General features: G+C 40.7%; 1 protein-coding gene across 4 annotated transcripts in view; it reads left to right on the top strand.

Moving 5' to 3' along the window:
• Positions 1 to 13,201, top strand: part of adamtsl5 (ADAMTS like 5) — a 201,009-nt gene that overhangs the window by 119,319 nt on the left and 68,489 nt on the right. The window lies entirely within an intron of this gene.

Below are 13,201 nucleotides of genomic sequence, written 5' to 3'. Positions count from 1 at the left end.
GGAGTCGATGAGTTTCTGGCACTGCTCAGGTGTTATGAGAGCCCAGGTTGCTCTGATAGTGGCCTTCAACTCTTCTGCGTTTTTGGGTCTGGCATTCTGCATCTTCCTTTTCACAATACCCCACAGATTTTCTATGGGGCTAAGGTCAGGGGAGTTGGCGGGCCAATTTAGAACAGAAATACCATGGTCCGTAAACCAAGCACGGGTAGATTTTGCGCTGTGTGCAGGCGCCAAGTCCTGTTGGAACTTGAAATCTCCATCTCCATAGAGCAGGTCAGCAGCAGGAAGCATGAAGTGCTCTAAAACTTGCTGGTAGACGGCTGCGTTGACCCTGGATCTCAGGAAACAGAGTGGACCGACACCAGCAGATGACATGGCACCCCAAACCATCACTGATGGTGGAAACTTTACACTAGACTTCAGGCAACGTGGATCCTGTGCCTCTCCTGTCTTCCTCCAGACTCTGGGACCTCGATTTCCAAAGGAAATGCAAAATTTGCATGGTTGGGTGATGGTTTGGGGTGCCATGTCATCTGCTGGTGTCGGTCCACTCTGTTTCCTGAGATCCAGGGTCAACGCAGCCGTCTACCAGCAAGTTTTAGAGCACTTCATGCTTCCTGCTGCTGACCTGCTCTATGGAGATGGAGATTTCAAGTTCCAACAGGACTTGGCGCCTGCACACAGCGCAAAATCTACCCGTGCCTGGTTTACGGACCATGGTATTTCTGTTCTAAATTGGCCCGCCAACTCCCCTGACCTTAGCCCCATAGAAAATCTGTGGGGTATTGTGAAAAGGAAGATGCAGCATGCCAGACCCAAAAACGCAGAAGAGTTGAAGGCCACTATCAGAGCAACCTGGGCTCTCATAACACCTGAGCAGTGCCAGAAACTCATCGACTCCATGCCACGCCGCATTAACGCAGTAATTGAGGCAAAAGGAGCTCCAACCAAGTATTGAGTATTGTACATGCTCATATTTTTCATTTTCATACTTTTCAGTTGGCCAACATTTCTAAAAATCCCTTTTTTGTATTAGCCTTAAGTAATATTCTAATTTTGTGACACACGGAATTTTGGATTTTCATTTGTTGCCACTTCAAATCATCAAAATTAAATGAAATAAACATTTGAATGCATCAGTCTGTGTGCAATGAATAAATATAATGTACAAGTTACACCTTTTGAATGCAATTACTGAAATAAATCAAGTTTTTCAAAATATTCTAATTTACTGGCTTTTACCTGTAGACTGGAAATCAACCCATGATATCAGCGATACAGTAATCATCCTGACAGTATCCAACAGTTTTTTTTTTATTCTGTCCTTTTTATGCACTGATTCTCCCATATAGCCATTCACACATTCCCATAGCTGGTTTTATGGGCTGTAGCCCAGTTCATAGTATCAGGGAAGCAGACTGCAGCTGCTAGAGACGACACCTCTCTGTGACCAGTGGGGTGCTCAAACATCCAAAATCACTATTTTTTATCAAATTCAATTCTAAATCAATTCATAATTTTCTACATTCAAAGATTCAAAAAATAAAAAAAAAATCTATTTTTTATATACAGAATTATTATTTTTATTGATACTGTTGCATTTATTAATTTTTGTTTTTCCTTTTTTTCCCAGTATTAGATTGTATTTGCAGTATTTTCAATTTATTTGTAAATGTATATCCTAGGTATTGTAAAACTGGGATTGAGTTGGAGTTGCTCTGTTTTCTTTTATTAGATTGGTGGCACAGGGCGGCTTCCTCCCACCTCCAAAGACATGCACCTGGGGATAGGTTGATTGGCAACACTAAATTGGCCCTAGTGTGTGAATGTGAGTGTGAATGTTGTCTGTCTATCTGTGTTAGCCCTGTGATGAGGTGGCGACTTGTCCAGGGTGCACCCCGCCTTCCGCCCGAGTGCAGCTGGGATAGGCTCCAGCACCCCTCACAACCCTGAGAGGGACAAGCGGTAGAAAATGAATGAATGGATGGAGTGATTAATATTCTGTGACAAAACTGTCATATGTCAACAGCCAAGAGGAGCCTTTGTCATCTGTAACGAAAAATTGTATCATCATTTATACACCAAATAATAAATGATGAAAATCGGGTTATATTGAGTATTGATGCTGAATCCATTTGTCACCCCAATAATCAGAATGGAATCATGAGGTGCTCGGTACATTAGAGGTGTCCAAAGTGCGGGCATGGGTCCATTACTGACCTGCAATTACTAAAAAAACAACAATGACCTGTAATTACTAAAAAAACAACAAAAGCAAAAATGGGGAATATGTTACACGGGTTGTTATGCCAAATTGTTGGATTCCATAGCGGAGATCGAGAGTAATATTTCCAAAGTTTAATAACAAAAATTAAGATAACCTCACTGGTACAGTTGGTAAAAGTTTGACTAAAATTACCGTATTTTCCGCACTATAAGGCGCACCGGATTATTAGCCGCACCTTCAATGAATTACATATTTCATAACTTTGTCCACCAATAAGCCGCCCCGGATTATAAGCCGCGCCTACGCTGCGCTAAAGGGAATGTCAAAAAAACAGTCAGATAGTTCAGTCAAACTTTAATAATATATTGAAAACCAGCGTTCTAACAACTCTGTCCCAAAATGTACGCAAATGTGCAATCACAAACATAGTAAAATTCAAAATGGTGTAGAGCAATAGCAACATAATTTTGCTCGAACGTTAATGTCACAACACACAAAATAAACATAGCGCTCACCTTCTGAAGTTATTCTTCATTCGTAAATCCTTCGAATTCTTCGTCTTCGGTGTCCGAATTGAAAAGTTGCGCAAGCGTGGTATCCAAAATGGCCGGTTCCGTCTCGTCGAAGTCATCGGAGTCAGTGTCGCTGTTGTTCTGTGAATCCTGCCTTCCGGAAAGCTCGGACCACAGTTGTGACCGAAATATCTGCCCAGGCATTTACGATCCACTGGCAAATGTTGACGTATGTCGTCCGGCGCTGTCTGCCCGTCTTAGTGAAGGTGTGTTCGCCTTCGGAGCTGTGTGAAAAAAGCCACCCGGCCTCTTCGCGTAAACTTCCCTTAACCACTCGCTCATCTTTTCTTCATCCATCCATCCCTTCGAGTTAGCTTTTATGATGACGCCGGCTGGAAAGGTCTCTTTTGGCAAGGTCTTCCTTTTGAATATCACCATGGGTGGAAGTTAGTATGGCAAGCTAGAACCACAGTGAAGGATGACTTCTCATTCCCTGTGGTGTGAATATTCACCGTACGTGCTCCCGTTCCACAGTGCGGTTCACAGGAATATCAGTTGCTGTGAAATACGGTAGTAATCCGTGTGCGGATGGAGAGATTGCGTCTTTTTATGAACCGGATCCTTGTCGCTTAGTAGGAGCCATTTTGTGGTCTTTACAGATGTAAACAGGAAATGAAACGTACGGTGATATCCGCGCGTTTTTTCTTCTTCTTCCGGGGGCGGGTGGTTGCTTACAGTAGAAGAAGAAGCGCTTCCTGTTCTATGGGGGCGGGTGCTTTCCTTGGCGGTTGCTTGCGTAGAAGAAGAAGCGCTTCCTGTTCTACCGGGAAAAAAGATGGCGGCTGTTTACCGAAGTTGCGAGATCGAAACTTTATGAAAATGAATCTTAATAAAGCGCACCGGGTTATAAGGCGCACTGTCAGCTTTTGAGAAAAATTGTGGTTTTTAGGTGCGCCTTATAGTGCGGAAAATACGGACAAAAAAACACACTTAACACTACAGCAAGTATAAGCAGGCGATAAGCAATTACCTACTAGAGCGTGAAGCAGAGGAACAGCGAAGCCAAAAATCGCAAATACAAAAAATGAAAATAGCAGGCATGAGCAAACTGTACACACATGCAGGAAAACAAGAAACTGTCTGTTGTCTGACAGAAGTGACTTGTAAAAAGGCCTATTTGACAAGTGCACACAGGTGAGCACCGGTGGCTCCACCCATCAACACCAAATAAGTGCCCTAAGCACAGAGCAGTGCACTGTGGTCCTAATACAAGCGTAACAGGAACATTTGCAAAAAGAAACATTTTTAAAAAGAGCTAATGCTAATAAAATAAATCTAACATGCAGAATGTTTATTTGCTTTTATTTAATTTAAATAAATATATATAAATGTATTATTGTATAAAGATAACAGCATATTGGATAGGTTGTATCCTTTTTTTTAACTATTAAAATGGTCCTTCACAGCCTGTAATATGTCATCTATTTGTCAACAAAATGCATAGTTTGTAAGATTAATACTGACAAATATATTTATCCAATATTCTAACTTTTTTGTAATAATACACACCACTTTTAACCAAGGAATAGGCTATTATGTGCTTGTTTTTTGTTTTGCGATTCTTGTGGATTTTGAATCAATTCAGAATCATGATTTGGATTTGAATAATTTTTTTCGGATACAGAACAGATAGAAGTCACAAAACTATCAAGAAATATGATGTCACACAACAGTGTTTCCAATACATTACATTTAAATTTGGATCACTACAATATATTTGAGACTACCTGTTCTTCTTTGTTGATAAACACACTATAATGGGACTGTCTGTGAATGTAGTTAGTTGTAACAATGCTCTACAGTGCAGCATTTTGAGTATAAAAATAATTAATGGAGTTAAAAACATTTGCTGATGGGTGTGTTTTATAGTGAGAATAGTGCGTACAAGTGTGCGTAGCGGATTTTTTTTGTGTGTAGATACATTCTGAGGTTTGTGAGTACGCTATGGTTTGCGATGGAATCCACGCACCGTTTTACAAAGGTTCCTAGTTTGCCAGGGAATAAAAATACATAACAGGAGGGATCAGTGTTGTCCGCAAAGCAAATATTCAGACCTATCTACATACTCTCTTTTCCATAAAAGCAAGCTAGCGACAAATCTATTGAGATTTTCCTGGTCTTAATAGACACACTCTGACATGAAAGCACATATTGCTCTTCTCAACGAGCAGCAGGTCCGGCTGTCGGCCATTACTTAGCCCATCTGAAAGCAGTCTGCTTACTTTAATTCATATTTTAACTCCCACCCTGGCAATCCATCACCACAAATACATTGCTGTCCTTTAGGAACATTTTAGTATTATAGTCTTGTTATGTTGCGGTTAACTTATTTTGACACTTATATGAAAGCTGAATTTGCAATAATTACAATTGTTTTATGAGTGACCAAACCTGGAACAGATTGTCTTAATTTACATTATTTCTTATGCCACAGTTGTTGTGAAACAAGAGCAAATCAGAAATGGCCCCGGGGGCCACAATCCAAATGTACAGGTAAAAGCCAGTAAATTAGAATATTTTGAAAAACTTGATTTATTTCAGTAATTGCATTCAAAAGGTGTAACTTGTACATTATATTTATTCATTGCACACAGACTGATGCATTCAAATGTTTATTTCATTTAATTTTGATGATTTGAAGTGGCAACAAATGAAAATCCAAAATTCCGTGTGTCACAAAATTAGAATATTACTTAAGGCTAATACAAAAAAGGGATTTTTAGAAATGTTGGCCAACTGAAAAGTATGAAAATGAAAAATATGAGCATGTACAATACTCAATACTTGGTTGGAGCTCCTTTTGCCTCAATTACTGCGTTAATGCGGCGTGGCATGGAGTCGATGAGTTTCTGGCACTGCTCAGGTGTTATGAGAGCCCAGGTTGCTCTGATAGTGGCCTTCAACTCTTCTGCGTTTTTGGGTCTGGCATTCTGCATCTTCCTTTTCACAATACCCCACAGATTTTCTATGGGGCTAAGGTCAGGGGAGTTGGCGGGCCAATTTAGAACAGAAATACCATGGTCCGTAAACCAGGCACGGGTAGATTTTGCGCTGTGTGCAGGCACCAAGTCCTGTTGGAACTTGAAATCTCCATCTCCATAGAGCAGGTCAGCAGCAGGAAGCATGAAGTGCTCTAAAACTTGCTGGTAGACGGCTGCGTTGACCCTGGATCTCAGGAAACAGAGTGGACCGACACCAGCAGATGACATGGCACCCCAAACCATCACTGATGGTGGAAACTTTACACTAGACTTCAGGCAACGTGGATCCTGTGCCTCTCCTGTCTTCCTCCAGACTCTGGGACCTCGATTTCCAAAGGAAATGCAAAATTTGCATGGTTGGGTGATGGTTTGGGGTGCCATGTCATCTGCTGGTGTCGGTCCACTCTGTTTCCTGAGATCCAGGGTCAACGCAGCCGTCTACCAGCAAGTTTTAGAGCACTTCATGCTTCCTGCTGCTGACCTGCTCTATAGAGATGGAGATTTTAAGTTCCAACAGGACTTGGCGCCTGCACACAGCGCAAAATCTACCCGTGCCTGGTTTACGGACCATGGTATTTCTGTTCTAAATTGGCCCGCCAACTCCCCTGACCTTAGCCCCATAGAAAATCTGTGGGGTATTGTGAAAAGGAAGATGCAGAATGCCAGACCCAAAAACGCAGAAGAGTTGAAGGCCACTATCAGAGCAACCTGGGCTCTCATAACACCTGAGCAGTGCCAGAAACTCATCGACTCCATGCCACGCCGCATTAACGCAGTAATTGAGGCAAAAGGAGCTCCAACCAAGTATTGAGTATTGTACATGCTCATATTTTTCATTTTCATACTTTTCAGTTGGCCAACATTTCTAAAAATCCCTTTTTTGTATTAGCCTTAAGTAATATTCTAATTTTGTGACACACGGAATTTTGGATTTTCATTTGTTGCCACTTCAAATCATCAAAATTAAATGAAATAAACATTTGAATGCATCAGTCTGTGTGCAATGAATAAATATAATGTACAAGTTACACCTTTTGAATGCAATTACTGAAATAAATCAAGTTTTTCAAAACATTCTAATTTACTGGCTTTTACCTGTAGATATGCATATTGTGTATCTTAGATTGGCTTTTGTTGCTACAAGAGATGGCTTAATACCACTTTCTCATGTGTTGTGTTACCGATACAGCAGCGTAGTATATCTGCAGATACATAAACTTTCTTTTCTATATGCATATTATATACTGTATGAAAAACGGCACATTTAAACTGTACAGAAAAAAAAAAACCTGCGAACATTTGCATTTGAAAATAACGAACATTCCTGGCAAATAGAAAAAACATACTGTATTTCAATAGACACTCATCCCTTGCTCCTAAACAACTGTAACCTTGACAACATTAATTTCCTGTAATACACACAGAGATCCTTTTTATGTACTTAAGGCCTTAGGAGCTTGATTATAGGGCTCCTAAATTGCTGCTTTTGAACCTGAGAACCTCCCCCTGGATTGGTTTACATTACAACCTAAGAGATGAAGGCTGATTTTGTGTGTTTAGCAACATTATTCCCCACACAACCATCTTTGTACTTTGGAATTTATAGAGCGCCACTAGCTTTCTTCATCGGGCCCCTTGCTGCTGTCCTGTCTTTTTCAATAAAAGTTGTCAGACAAGAAAATGACAGGGTGAAGCAAACGTAAAAACAAGCATGTCATCATACATAAACTACAGTAGAAATTTTGAAACAAAAGGTTAAAGGTTGTATTGCCTTACATCAAATAATGTGCAATTTAAAAGCAGCATTTGTGTCAGGTGTGTCCAAAGTGCGGCCCGGAAGCCATTGTTTTTTTTGTAATAGAATAGAATAGATACTTTATTGACCATTATCTGGAAATTATGTTGTTGGGGAAGCTTCAGTATAAGCACAGACATTAATGATATACAAATAATATTAAACAAAGAATATTGGCTCTGCCACAAAATGGCACCAGCAATCCAGAATTGAATGAAATGCGCCCATGGTGCTACTGATCAGGTTTTGGGGGTCAGGGCAGAGGTCGTGTCTGAGACCTCTGGAATGTGAGATTGCAAGATTTGGTTTTGGAGTAAATGAAGTATTACATACTTAATTTTTCTGCTTTAAATTGTAAAAATATATAAATAGATACTAATAATAATGGTAGCTTCAATAAAAAAAAAAGTGATTTACAGGTAAAAGCCAGTAAATTAGAATATTTTGAAAAACTTGATTTATTTCAGTAATTGCATTCAAAAGGTGTAACTTGTACATTATATGTATTCATTGCACACAGACTGATGCATTCAAATGTTTATTTCATTTAATTTTGATGATTTGAAGTGGCAACAAATGAAAATCCAAAATTCCGTGTGTCACAAAATTAGAATATTACTTAAGGCTAATACAAAAAAGGGATTTTTAGAAATGTTGGCCAACTGAAAAGTATGAAAATGAAAAATATGAGCATGTACAATACTCAATACTTGGTTGGAGCTCCTTTTGCCTCAATTACTGCGTTAATGCGGCGTGGCATGGAGTCGATGAGTTTCTGGCACTGCTCAGGTGTTATGAGAGCCCAGGTTGCTCTGATAGTGGCCTTCAACTCTTCTGCGTTTTTGGGTCTGGCATTCTGCATCTTCCTTTTCACAATACCCCACAGATTTTCTATGGGGCTAAGGTCAGGGGAGTTGGCGGGCCAATTTAGAACAGAAATACCATGGTCCGTAAACCAGGCACGGGTAGATTTTGCGCTGTGTGCAGGCGCCAAGTCCTGTTGGAACTTGAAATCTCCATCTCCATAGAGCAGGTCAGCAGCAGGAAGCATGAAGTGCTCTAAAACTTGCTGGTAGACGGCTGCGTTGACCCTGGATCTCAGGAAACAGAGTGGACCGACACCAGCAGATGACATGGCACCCCAAACCATCACTGATGGTGGAAACTTTACACTAGACTTCAGGCAACGTGGATCCTGTGCCTCTCCTGTCTTCCTCCAGACTCGGGGACCTCGATTTCCAAAGGAAATGCAAAATTTGCATGGTTGGGTGATGGTTTGGGGTGCCATGTCATCTGCTGGTGTCGGTCCACTCTGTTTCCTGAGATCCAGGGTCAACGCAGCCGTCTACCAGCAAGTTTTAGAGCACTTCATGCTTCCTGCTGCTGACCTGCTCTATGGAGATGGAGATTTCAAGTTCCAACAGGACTTGGCGCCTGCACACAGCGCAAAATCTACCCGTGCCTGGTTTACGGACCATGGTATTTCTGTTCTAAATTGGCCCGCCAACTCCCCTGATCTTAGCCCCATAGAAAATCTGTGGGGTATTGTGAAAAGGAAGATGCAGAATGCCAGACCCAAAAACGCAGAAGAGTTGAAGGCCACTATCAGAGCAACCTGGGCTCTCATAACACCTGAGCAGTGCCAGAAACTCATCGACTCCATGCCACGCCGCATTAACGCAGTAATTGAGGCAAAAGGAGCTCCAACCAAGTATTGAGTATTGTACATGCTCATATTTTTCATTTTCATACTTTTCAGTTGGCCAACATTTCTAAAAATCCCTTTTTGTATTAGCCTTAAGTAATATTCTAATTTTGTGACACACGGAATTTTGGATTTTCATTTGTTGCCACTTCAAATCATCAAAATTAAATGAAATAAACATTTGAATGCATCAGTCTGTGTGCAATGAATAAATATAATGTACAAGTTACACCTTTTGAATGCAATTACTGAAATAAATCAAGTTTTTCAAAATATTCTAATTTACTGGCTTTTACCTGTAATTGTACAATCTGCAGGGGCAAAAACAGTGTTTGCAGCTAGGAATCCAGCAAAGGGTGCCCTCTCATAAAAATCACTCAACATTTTCCAGCATGAAGATGTTTTCAAAAGATGGAATGTTGTGTAATTATGTCAGTACTAGGGTTGTAACAATGAATGGTCTTAATGATAACTGTTTGCCTTTGAGACACTTGTGATTAAGGGCTATATAAATAAACCTTGATTGATTGATTGTTTTCAATTTTAGTTATCGAAAATATGTTTTCAAAAGATGGCATGTTGTGTAACTGCACATTACGTCAGTATTGGGGTTGTAACGATGAACGGTATAAATGGTAACTGTTTTCAATTTTAATTATCGAAAAACCGTGATAAACTCAAGGCTTGACTGTCGCCAGCTAGTTAGCTTAAATGTAAACACTAAAACAAGAGAAATTAACGTATTTCTCTTAGAGACAACATAACCCAATATAACTTATATAAACACATTAATATTCGATTGTACCTACCATCTGTGCTCTTTTAAACCAGGATGATTGTTCTCTAGGAATACAAGACGGAGGTATTGTTATGGTGTGTTCAAGGACGGCTGAACAGAGTAGGACGCCACAATGCCTGCCAGAAATAATACATTATTATAATATATTTTGTTTGTTAAGCACTTTTTATTTCAACAAGTCTTAAAGTGCTACAGTACAAACCAGTATTTACAGGGCAACTGCACTTTTTTGGAATTTTGCCTATTGTTCACAATCATTATGAAAGACATGACGGCGGATATATATTTTTTGATGCATTCATAATGCATCGTAAATAAAAGTACGCTTACACTGCAGCCAATAAGAGGTCCTCTATTCCGCCCATAAAAACCCAGTAAATAACAATCCAAAAACTCAATTTACATTTTGTGACTTGAATATGAACCTAGTATTAGTGATATTGGTATTATAAGCGCAAACGCAGACAATCTATTTATAGCGGTGCCATGATCATAAGCTTGTGTGCCCGTGTTGCAGATATTGACTGGTCCGCTATTTTCTCACTTCTCTTGAAAGTTAATTCTAGATTATATATCATGCCTGCGATGAGGTGGCAACTTGTCCAGGGTGTACACCGCCTTCTGCCCGATTGTAGCTAAGATAGGCTCCAGCGCCCCCGCGACCCCAAAGGGAATAAGCGGTAGAAAATGGATGGATGGATATATATCATGCCTCTCATCTAGATTAATAGAAGGATGAGGATGTATTACACTTAGTTTGTCAACTTTGGCATCCAATTTTTTTATTTGATTTATTTATCTATTTGTCCTGTCCAGCCACTCAGGCAAATCATATTGTTGATATAGATGACCATATCTGCTGTACAGATGTACTTTACAAAAGGGAAGCGTGGGATGTTTCTCTTTGACTTTATTAAATGGATTTATGGAGCAGTAGGGGATAGAAAGAAGAAGAAAAAAGGAAGACAGAGAGGGAAATTGCGGGGACAAGAAGAGGATAAGACAAAGAGAAAAACAACAACAACAACAAAAAACAGAACAACAGCTTCCAATTCATTGCAGACCTGCTTTTTGGTGGTTCTCGGTTGACTCTTGATCATCCTGATCAATTTTCTCTCAGCAGCAGGTGATAGCTTGCGTTTTCTTCCTGATTGTGGCAGTGACAAAACTGTGACATGCACTTTATACTTACGAACAAATGTCTGCACTAGAGATGCGCGGATAGGCAATTTATTTCATCCGCAACCGCGTCAGAAAGTCGTCAACCATCCGCCATCCACCCGATGTAACGTTTGATCAGAACTGCACCCGCCCGCCATCCGCCCGTTGTTATATATCTAATATTAATTAAAAAAAAAAAAAAAAGGGTGAAAACTACGCGAATTGCACCTTGTGCAGACAAGATTTTTCGATCGGACACGGAGGAATTAGCGATGTAAAAGACCACGTTGGGACAAAAAAACACAAGTCTAATGCCGTTGCTAGCGATACAAGTGGAAAACTTTCAACGTTTTTCGTCGCCCAAACAGATTCTTTGGATGTGATAAATGCCGAAGTTTTATTTACGGAGGCAATAATTGAGCATGGACTTCCAATCGCACTGGCTGATCACATGGGACAGTTACATGTTTGTAATGCAACCTTTAAAAATCATTACGCGGTGATCGCGATCCCAAAAATAAACTTTTCTTGCATGATAATGTCCAGAAAAATTTGCTTTATATTACTATAGAGTCCTTTTAACGAATGAGTTTGATGGTTTATCACAAACCTTAAATGAAATTCCATGGCCACCGTCCTGCTCTCTATATCAACCAGGGTGAGCCCCACCCCTTTCGTGAGTGCACTGCGAAAGCGGACGAGGCGGGGTGTCGGTGCGGTGGGCGCGGTAGTGACCCTGGATGTGCGTCGGGCCCTTCTCGCGGATCGCCTCAGCTACGGCTCCCGGTGGGGCCCTCTCGGGGGAAGGGGCCTCGGTCCCGGACCCCGGCGAGGCGTCCCTTCTCCGCTCCGTAAAAGTGTCCATCTCTTTTCTTTTTTTTTCTTCTGTTATGGCATATGCAGCAGGTGCCTGCTCGTTTTTCGTATGTGGGTAACAACATTTAACTATGTATATATATTTCCCAATTGGTTTAACTGCCACCCGCAAAAAAAATAAAAAAATAAAAAAAATATCTAATTAATCCGCCCGACCCGACCCGCGAGCGGATAAAATCTTATTGTTTTTAATTTCATCCGCCCGATCCGCGGATAATCCGCGGACTCCGCGGTTGTGTCCGCAAACCGCGCATCTCTAGTCTGCACAGTTGCTTTTGGGACCTTAAGCTGCTTTGAAATGGCTCCAAGTGACTTTCCTGATTTATTCAAGTCAATGATTAGTTTTTTCAGATGTGTGCTGAGTTCCTTTGACTTTCCCATTGTCGCGTTTGTAACAAAGTCTAATGACTGCATCACACGAGCCCTATTTAAACGGGCTCAGAGAAGTCAACGGGTGTCGTCAATCATAATCACTCACATGAAGATAAGAGACCATGCCATGAAGCTAATTTGATTTGATTGTAACTTTTCTACATCACCAAACTTGATAATGTATGTTGCTGTATGTATACGTTTGACCCAGCAGATTTGGTCACATGTTCAGTAGACCCATAATAAATTCATAAAAGAAAATAATGTTTTTTGTGACAAACAAGTATGTGCTCCAATCACTCTATCACAAAAAATAAGAGTTGTAGAAATGATTGGAAACTCAAGACAGCCATGACATTATGTCCTTCACAAGTGTATGTAAACTTTTGACCACGACTGTACATATGCACATATACATATACATATACACACACATGCATACATACTCATATACAGTACATACATGGTACATACATACACATGTATATTTATGTATGGATACAGCCCTCGACAAGGCCGCACCTAAACGATGACACAACATTGGGCGCGAAGGACAGCGCGGCAGAGCGCGAGGGCTTGCCCGGGTAGACATCTGACAAACCAACTAACAGGACAACAAACGAGAATGAAGCCAGCATGTCCGTATGCTGCTAAAACCCCCAAAATTGCCCCCCCCATCGGACCCAGCAGCCACGGGCGCACACACCACAAAC

Source organism: Nerophis lumbriciformis, linkage group LG15, assembly GCF_033978685.3.
Source record: "Nerophis lumbriciformis linkage group LG15, RoL_Nlum_v2.1, whole genome shotgun sequence".
Classification (NCBI taxonomy): Eukaryota; Metazoa; Chordata; class Actinopteri; order Syngnathiformes; family Syngnathidae; genus Nerophis; species Nerophis lumbriciformis.
Note: the sequence above shows the minus strand (reverse complement) of the source record. Positions and strands in the feature narration are given on the sequence as shown.